Consider the following 10,435-nt stretch of genomic DNA (forward strand, 5'->3'; position numbering starts at 1 on the left):
AAAAAAAAAAAAAATACTGTACCCCCTTTAAAATGCATGTCTAGGAACGATCTGACAAATGCTTATGGAAGGCTAATATATGTAAAGAAAGAGAAGTCAGAGGCTATACTTCCATATGAAATCCCTTGTTTTGGTAAGAGAGGTTTTTGCAGATGCAGTTTCCCTCTACCTGCCCCCCACATCTCTGGTTTTGCAGGCCCAGTAAAGACTCCTCCTCTGGTTACCCAGTGACGGCTTCATCAGTCAGGGACTCTAGATCTCCTTCTAACAACCACACAAGCTCAATTTAAACAGCACCAAAATGACAATATAAAGGCAATTCTGACATAACCATTTTCCATATGCTTATTAAGCAATAAGACACAACAGGGCATGAATTATTGCATAATAATTCATGCCCAGAAGCAATTTGAGACACAAAGTCCAAGGATTCATCATTATCATATATTCAGTTCTATTTTTCTTCACACTATAAAAAATCATGTCTAAATCTCCTAAAACCATCATAGTTGCATCAAAAAGTGGATTGGGCTATCAACTTCGACAGTTTAAAATAAACCAGCTGCTGAGCAGGAAAAACTCTTATGAGTTCTTTACTTTAGGTTTGGGTTCCATTGCTGAGAGGTGATGATGAATATCTATGTCTTATCCCTGGATGGTAAAAAAATAAAAATAATAAAAAAATGCGAAAGATAAAAAAGCTGCTCAGTAAAAAAGCCCATAGGGCAAGGGCCAGGCATGCCTTAGGGATGCTGTTGCTCACTTGAAAGGCAAACTACCTCTTCAGGGCACAGGGCAAGGTCAACTCTTCCTGGATGCTATGGTGTTGTTGTTGTTACGTGCTGTCGAGTTGGCCCTGACTCATAGCGACCCCTCCTTGGGTTTCCGAGGCAATATCACTATGGAAGTAGATTGCCCAACCGAAAGGCAAGTGAAAACCCCACTGGACTGGCACAAAATGGCCTGAGATAAACTGCATTCAATGGTATTGGAACAAACCATGGCTCTTGTTCCAAGAAGAGGGCAGCCAGAAGCTTGGAAGCCATTCTTCATGACTAACCCTGAATTACTCTAGCTGGAGGCCCAAACTGTGTGACTTTACTGGGCTTTGACCAGATTCATTCATTCAACAAACAAATATTCATCAAGCTCCTACTATGTGACAGAGACTTTTCTAAGCCCTGAGGGTATACCAATGAACAAACAACCCCAAATACTCCCCTCGTGAAGCTTACATTCTAGATGAGGGGTGATAAAGGGATACTTATAAAGGTGCTCCTCAAAGATCATTGGAAGTCAGATAAAATAGTAATTGTTGTTGTTGTTGTTGTTGTTGTTATGTGCCGTCGAGTCAGACCTGACTCATAGCGACCCCTCCTTGGGTTTCTGAGGCAGTATCACTATGGAAGTAGATTGCCCTATCTTCCTTCCAAGGAGTGGCTGGTGGGTTTGAACTGCCAGCCTTCTGGTTAGCAGTCAAGTACCTTAGGCACTACACTACCAGAGCTAAAGATGCCACATATATAGTGTACATACTGTGTGCCAGATATAGTACTAGACAGAGGGTTTAAATTACTGAATCCTTACTGTAGCCCATGTTTTCCAGTTTCTTAATTGCTGGAACTTGGGCAATTAACCTAATTTCTCTGAACCTTAGGGATCAGGATTCATACCTAAGTCTATTTACACCAATGCCCCATTCTTTTTACTGAGTCGTCATTTGGCTATATAAACATGTAAGTTTTACCTTCATTTAGAATGATAGCAATATATGAACACCAAGCAAGGAAATGAAATCCAATTCTACTCTTTACCCCTCCTTTGAACCCTCCTGCTCCACTCCACCTATCCTCTACCCCACCCCTTCCCATCTTCAAATAACAATCACTACAACACAACAAAAACAAGAATAGGAAAATTTGCTGTTCGTGGTCCTATGTAGTTTTTGGTGGTTTTTTTTTTTTTTTTTTTTGGTGTTTCCTCCAAAAGCAGAACCAAAAATAAGGAAGTTTTCCTGTGCACGTCAGAGTGGATGAAAAGACAACACCTAAATAACTGCATTGTGGTCTTAAGTTGAGATGGGGACACAGTGAGCATGGAGACAGGGAGTGGTGGCATGATACTGTATTCAGTCCTGCTGCTTTCTCTAGTATTAATACATATGTGGGGCCACTCACCATTCCCCTAATTGAGAAGATCAGTAATAAAAGGACAGGAAAATAGAGGTTTCCTCTCGAAAGGGCACCCACTGTCCCCAAAGAAGTCTAACAGGAAGCTTAGGATTCTGTGATCACCCTGTGAGACTCCCCCAGCCCATTACTCACTCCCCTTACATACCTGTTTCTGGGAAACTAATGATGGCCCCAGGCCAGCCTGAGGGAGGTGCCACTCAGGCTTCAAGATGGCTCATTACAATACAAAGTACCTGGCTCTGGGGGGTGGCAGGGCCCCTGCTCTCAGGGCCCAGCTGGGGCCTTCATTAGCTGCTGCAGAGAAAGCAATGACACTGGAGAAACAAGGGTTCAAAGAAACTCAGGCCTAGGGACAAGGCGAGGTTCAGTCCAGGGGTGAAGACCTTGATGTGGGAAAGAAAACCACAACACACAAGTGGCATTTCTGATGCTGATCACTGCTGTCTGGCTTTGTTCTCAACCCCATGTGCATCCCCCGGACAGCCCCTCTGAAAGTCATTCTCAGATAGGAAAGCATTGTTTTCTTCTGACTATAGAAAACCAGCAGTTCCAATATGCATGTGGCCCTGGCAGCTAGAATGGGCATTCTCATAATGTGGGGAAATCAGCCTTGCCTCTGTCACCTTCTAGGCATTTGACTTTAGCCAATCACTTAAATCTCCTGGACCTTAATTTCTTTATCTGTCAAAGAGGATCACAGTAACTGGTTCATAAGGTTGCCTTGAGAATCACACAAAGCTGTTATTGTTAGCTGCCATCAACACAGCTCAGATTCATGGCAACTTTCTGTATGAAAGAATGAAACATTGCCTTGCTTGTACCATCTTTGTGAACTTGGATGTGTTTGAGCCCATTGTTGTGGCTATAATCTATCTCACTGAAGGTTTCTCTTATTTTCCTTGTGTTTTGGTTATCTCTAGTGCTGCTCTAACAGAAAATACCACAGGGGATGGCTTTAACTAACAGGAATTTATTCTCTTACAGTTTTGGAGGCTAGAAGTCTGAGTTCAAAAGCCCCTCAACCTTGAGCTTCAGCTCTGCCTCTTGCTCCCGGCCCATGGGAGCTAAAGGTATCTCTTCACTCAGGCAGCTGATGACTGCTAAGACTAACAAGCCCAATGTTGACAAATAAATGGCACAGTCACAATATTACCAAACAACACAGCAGGCCACTAGTTCAAGTCCAGAGACAGTCCCAAGATCAGCAGGAAACATACCAGGCTGCTGAATAAAGACTCAGCTATATGGAGGGTCCATGTGTGCCCAAAGCTGCAGATACCTTTCTCAACACTTCTCCTTATATCCTGGAAGCATACCAAACCCCTAAGGCAGCTACTCAGCTGCTCTCGTAGATTGCACCATGGGGAATAATTATATCCAGCTGCCTAGCCACTCAAAACCAGGCCCAACCAAGTTGGCACTTAACCTTAACTCCCACACGCTGACCCTCTATTTTACCAAACGTGATTTCCTTCTCTAGCATTTGGTCTTCTCTGATGACAGATCCAAAGTAAGCCAGCCCAAGTCTCACCACTCTCATTTCTAAGGAACATTCAAAGAAAGAAATACAAAGTGTCCAGCACATAGCTTTGTACCTAGTGGGTGCTCCATAACCAGAAGGGGTAATGTGATAGTGCTGATGTGTGAAAATGCAGCTTCTCAGACTCTTTCCAGTCACAGACTCAACTTGGCCTTCCAGACAATCAAGCCTAGCAGGATATTAGATACTCCACCCTTGGAAACCATAGCATATCCTGAAAAACAAAGAAAGAATTCTCCCCACTCTCTATGGCAGAGGAGCTCTGGTGGTGTAGTGCCTAAGGCATTTGACTGCTAACCAGAAGGCTGGACCTTTACATCCATCAGCCACTCCTTGGAAAGAAGATTGGGCAATCTACTTCTGTAGTGATAACTCCAAAAACCAAATTCACTGCCTTCAAGTTGGATCCGACTCATAGCGATCCCTTTGAGTTTCCGAGGCAGTATCACTATGGAAGTAGATTGCCCAATCTTCCTTTTGATTGGAAACCCAAGGAGAGATTCCTATGAGTCAGATCTGACTGGAAGACAATGAGTTTGTTTGGTTTGGTCTATATATAGCAGAGGGGCTTCATGGATACATGTTCAAGAGGTGGTAGATAATGGAAACCATGTGGGGACTGCAGATCTGGGTTTTGTTGCTGGCTCTGGTGATTCTGGCTCTGGCTGTGTGGCTTTAAACAAGTCACTTCTCTTCCAGGAGCCTTGTTTTCTTCATCTGGAAGACTAAGAAATTAAGTTCACCTTCAGAATTATTGTGAAACTAAATAAGAAAACTGAAATAGCATCCTCCTTCCCTTGTAAGATTCAAGTTTTTCCTCAGTTTCCCAGCATGCACCAAGTAGAGCTTGCTCTCCATCCCTGCAGCCCATTTTACATTTTATATATATATATATATAAGCTCTGGTGGCGTAGCGCCTAAGACGTTTGACTGCTAACCAGAAGGCTGGCGGTTCAAACCCACAAGCCACTCATCGGAAGGAAGGTTGAGCAATCTACTTCTGTAGTGATACTGCCTCAGAAACCCAAGGAGGGGTAACTATGAGTCAGATCCGACTCGATGGCAGTGAGTTTGGTTCTTTGGTTATATATATATATATATATATATATATATATATATATATATAACACACAATGGTTATATATAAATGTTGCCATTGAGTCAATTCCGCCTCAGGTAACCTCATGTGTTACAGAATAGAACTGAGTGCTATAGGGTTTTTTTTTTTTACCATAATCTTTATGGAAGCAGATCATCAGGCCATTCTTCTATGGTACTATTGCGTGGGTTTGAACCACCAACCTTTTGGTTAGTACTTGAGTGCAAACTTTGTACACCACTCAGGGACCTTTACATTATGTATGTGACTAAAGTCTCTTATTTCCGGTGTCAGGACAGGAAAAAAAAAAAAAAAAAGAAAGACTTACAGTTTTTTAAAATCCAATCCCTTCTCTTTTTTAGCCATATCGCCCAGGACCCAGGAAGATTTTCCCACCAATTAAACCCAGTGAATTTTTTGAACTCTATAAGTATAAGCAAAGCAAGTACCTGTCTAATTGTTTCCTTTTACTGAGGGGCCTGATATTTTAAATCAAGATGCCACAACAAGACTTTTTAAATGGCTTTAAGACTCGGTCTCCAAAGAGTGAAAGCCCTGCAGGGTGAAATTCTCACCCGGGAAAGGGAAATGGTGCTGAGAAATGGTGCCACCTGTGCCCTCAATCACAGGGAACGATAGACCTTCATATCTAGGAATGATTGTTATTTTTAACAACCTACATATTGCCAGAAGCATGATGGCTACAAGGGTCAGCTAATCATATTCTGCATCAAGCAACATTGGTTAAGGAGGCAAAGGACATTAGGGAATCAACCACTTCCCTTTCTGTGCCCCAGGGCTCTTAACCTGCCAGACTCAGGGCCCCCTGAAATTAACTGAGAATGTATTAGCTGTCCTGGAGTCAGTTCCAACTCACAATGACATCATGTGTGTCAGAGTAGAACTGTGCTCCTCGAGGTTTTCACTGGCTGATTTTTTGGAAGTCGATCACCAGGACTTTCTTCTGAGGTACCTCTGAATGGACTCGAACCACCAACCTTTAGGTTAGAAGCCAAATGCATTAATTATTTGCACCACCCAGAATACACTAACACTAAAAATGGTCTTCCAGATGTTAGATAGTCTGCAGTATGGATTACACCTCAATACAAAGAAAACAAAAATCCTCACAACTGGAACCAATAAGCAGCATCACTATAAATGGAGAAAAGATTGAAGTTGTCAAGGACTTAACATTACTTGATTCTACAATCAACACCAATGGAAACAGTAGTCAAGACATCAGATGATGTATTGCATTGGGCAAATCCGCTGCAAAAGATCTCTTTTAAGTGATGAAGAGCAAAGATGTCTCCTTGAAGACTAAGGTGTGCCTAACCCAAGGCATGGTATTTTCAACTGACTCATATGCACATGAGAGCTAGACAATGAATAAGGAAGATCAAAGAAGAGTTGATGCTTTTGAGTTGTGGCATTGGAGAAAAATGCTGAGTATCATGGACTGCTAAAAGGACTAACAGTTCTGTCCTAGAGGAAGTGCAGCTGGAATGCTTCTTGGAAGTGAGAATGGCCAGGCTTCGTCTTACCTACTTTGGTCATGTTGTCAGAAAGAAACATTCTCTGGAGAAGGATATCATAATTGGTAAAATGGAGGGTCAATGATAGAGGGGAAGGCTTTCAACAAAATGGATTGACAAAGTTACTGCAATGATGGGCTCAGGTATAGCAGGGACGGTGAGGCTGGTACAGGACCAGGCAGTGTTTTGTTCTGTTGTACATAAGGTCTCTATGAGTCAGAGATGATGTGACAGCACCTAACAACAACAAGATCCTGGCTAGAATGGGAGAACAATGTGGAACAAAACTCAAATTCATAAAAAAGACCAGGTTTCCTAGTCTGATGGAAGCTGGTGAGACCCCCGAGACTATGGACCCTAGTTATCCTTCAGGTCTGGAATTGAACTCACTTTCATTGCTTCCAGCCAAACATTAGACAGGCATATAGGGTGAACATTTACATCAGGCAGATACACTCCTTAGAAGGGTAAATCATGGGAGAACAGAAGAACAGTGTTTTCACAGGGAGATAGCTCAGACAGCAAGAATACATATGAAAGAAAGACAGGAAAGAAGTAACTACAGCAAGAAAGTGGGAAGAGAGCTGTTACATTGGGTATTGCAGTCAATGTCCTCAAACAAAATATGTGTGAACTGCTGTATGGAAAATGAGTTTGCTCTGTGAACTTTCACTCAAATCACTAAATAAATAAATAAAAATAAAGATGACCTGCAACAAGAATCTTGGCCTAAGAATAAGAATACCTCAATTCTAGGTTTGGTTCTACTCTTTTTCTAGCCCTGAAAGTTTCTTGAGGCTTTGGCTGTCTCAAGTGGAAAAGAGGGTTGAACTAGACCAGTGATTCTCAACTTTGGCTGTAAATGACACCCTCTCTCCAAAATTCTGATTAATTAATCAGAGGTGGGGTCTGGACACTGGTTTTAAAAGCATCTCAAGTGATTCTAAAGTACAGCAAACGTTTAGCACACCAGACTAGATAATCTCTCAGAAAATGTTTCTTACATTGCAATGTTCATACAAAACACCCTGGAGCTTGTTAAAATACAGGTTCTGATTAAGTGGATGTAGCACAGGTAGCCTGATCTTCTGTGAGGTGCTGACATTCCTTGAATGGTTTCCAAGACTCCTTCTAGCTTGAGTAGTCTTAATTTATGAGCTGTGATCTTTCCTTTCCAGAAGTAGTTCCATTTTTATGGGCTCCTGAATGAAAAAAAAAAAAAAACCATTAGAAACCTGAAGGAATGACAATCAAGTGGTGGAAAGGCAGATAATACGAAGGAGACTTTTGAGCCAGGTGACCTTTCAAAGTTCCCTAACATAGTCTTCCTCTTCTGCTTATTGAAAAAGCCAGTGCCTTTGTTTAAAATGCTTAAGACAGAAAAATGACATTCAAGACCATTCATTATATGTGACCCCAAGCTATCTTGCCAAATTTCTGTATCTCTCAATTTCCAATCTATAACATACACCCTCTGGTCTGGGAACATTCAACTATTTGTTGTTCTTGTTCTCAGTTGCTTTGGAGTTAGCTCTGACTCATGGTGATCTCATGTACAACAGAATGAAATATTGTCTGATCCTGTGTCATTTTCATGATAGTTGGTATGTTTGGGTCCATTGTTGCAGCCACAGTGCATTTTGAGTTCCTTACAACTTAAGGGTGCATCTTCCAGCACTGAATCAAATAATATTCTATTGTGACCCACAGGGTTTTCATCAGCTCATTTTCAGAAGTGGATCACCAGGCCTTCCCTCCTAGTCTGTCTTAGTCTGGGAGCTCTACTGAAATCTGTCCACAATGGGTGATCTAATAATATTTGAAATAGTGGTATCATGGCTTCCAGCATCATAGCAACATGCAAACTACCACAGGACAACAAACTGACAGATGGGTGATGGATCCAATGATTTGTGCGTCCTTAAATACAACCTATTCTTTTAAACCACAAGAACTTTATTGTGCTATTCTCTCTGCCTAGATGGTCATCCTATTCCTTTCCACAGATGAATTCCTCCTGACCTGTCCAAATTGAGACCTACTGTCTCCATAAGGAATCCTTCACTGACTCTCCTAGTTCAAATCTCTTTGCTGCACTGAATCCCCTACATTACAACTATCTCCTATGTTCTTCCTCCTCACCAGACTGTGAGCTCCTTCAAGTCAGGGATTGAGTCACATTAATCTCCAAACTCTAGCACCTAGCATAGTACTGCGGACATGCAGAATGCAAAAGAAATGCTAGCTGAAGAAACTGAACAGGGAAAACTTCCCAGTCTCCACCCAGCTCTGTTCACTCAATTCTAAATAAGGCTCTGTTCTCTAACAGGTCTGAGTAGAGGTGAGTAGAGATGGAGGGCTTGTTTCTGTGTCTGCATTGGCTGCTAATAAGTCACTCAGGAAGAAAAAGGTCTTCTAGGTTATCACCCTTTTGTTAAAGCAGCTCCCTGTTCACTAGGCGGGAAATTGGATACATTATGGGCAGCAGTAGAGTCTCAGTGAGGGTGATTTCACCACCTCTTGCACACCCCCACTGTGGAGACAGCATTTCACACTTGCCTTGATGGTACAAATACCATCAAGACTTTCCTGGAGAGTTTGGAGTGAGGGAGGCAGAGGTCCTCAGAATCCCAGAACTCCCACCATATAATTTAATAGACAAGTACAAAGCAAGTCAGAGAACACACACCTGGTGACTGCCAGCTGAAAACCAACACACAATTACAATCCACTATGCTAATTCTTTGCCTCTCCATGGAGTCCCTCAACACTGGCTCCTCTGATTCACTTTCATAAAGACCTACTACCAGAAAGAATATGCACTCCATACTAGAATACCAATGAAAACAGAGAACTGTGCCAGCTTCAGGCATACTCTCCTTCCTTTCTTGCCTAGCCTTTAAACCCAGTTACCCAGTGCATCCGTATTACCCTAAACACTCAGGTCAGGCTCCCCACCATCACATCTATCAAAGTTGGCCTTGTCTGTGTCCTACCCAATCAGAGCCTTGATAACCACCTCCTATTCAGTCCAATTTATAAAAGACTACATTACACACACACACACACATACAAGCAGAGAGGGGAGGGATCCTGAATACCAAAGGCACACACTGCTCTAGATAAAAACCGGTTGCCATCAAGTCATCTCTGACACATGGCCACCTCGTGTGTATCAGAGAAGAATTGTGCTCCATGTGGTTTTCAATGGCTGATTTTTTGGACGTAGCTCGCCAGCCCTTTCTTCCAAGTCACCTCTGTGTGATCTTGAACCTTCAGCAATTTGGTTAGCAGTTGAGTGCATTACCCATTTGCACCACCCAGGCACTACTGTAGATAGCAGGGACTATTCTAGATAGCAGGGACTGAATGGTGAACAAAACAGACAAAGTCCCTCCTCATAGTCTGGTGAGAAAGATAGACAAGTAAATCAGAATGTATAGGAAAGTGGGCAAGTAGTATGATCAGGAATCTGGAAGGCACTATGGTAATATCCTGGAGGAATTCCTATCCCAGTCTAGAGCATCAGGGAAAAGTTTTGGTGGACTTGATGACTAAGTTTAGACTAAAAGGATATGTAGGAGTTAGCCAGAGGAGAGAAGGCAGGTCAAGGTGGATTCCAGCAGGAAGAATAAAATATGCAGAGGTTCAAGAACCAGACACAGCATGGCACACTTTACAGTAAAAAAAAGTTATCAATGGATGTTTAGAGTGAGGGTGGAGCCAATGGTGACCTACAGAATATGAGAGCTGGGAATTCAGATAATAATTGGCCTAACAAACTATAAAGGGTTTATGGAGGTGAAGGGTGGGTAACAAGGTCAGATATGCATTTTAATAAGATTACTCAGATGCAGTAAATAAAATGGAATAGAGAAGGATTGTGAGTAGAGGGCAAGGACCTGAGATTGGGCTAGATTGCAAATATACTGATGAGGTAGACTAGGCAGCACTTTGAGTTTCATAGGAGGTAAGAGGGGAAGAAGAGAGAAGACACTATGGTGACTCGTGGATTTCCACCTGAAAGAATTGAGTGATTGTGAAGCAATACATTGAAGTTAAGAAC

Source organism: Orycteropus afer, unplaced genomic scaffold (assembly GCF_000298275.1).
Source record: "Orycteropus afer afer isolate SDZICR_OR568_19922 unplaced genomic scaffold, OryAfe1.0 scaffold00204, whole genome shotgun sequence".
NCBI classification, from domain to species: domain Eukaryota; kingdom Metazoa; phylum Chordata; class Mammalia; order Tubulidentata; family Orycteropodidae; genus Orycteropus; species Orycteropus afer.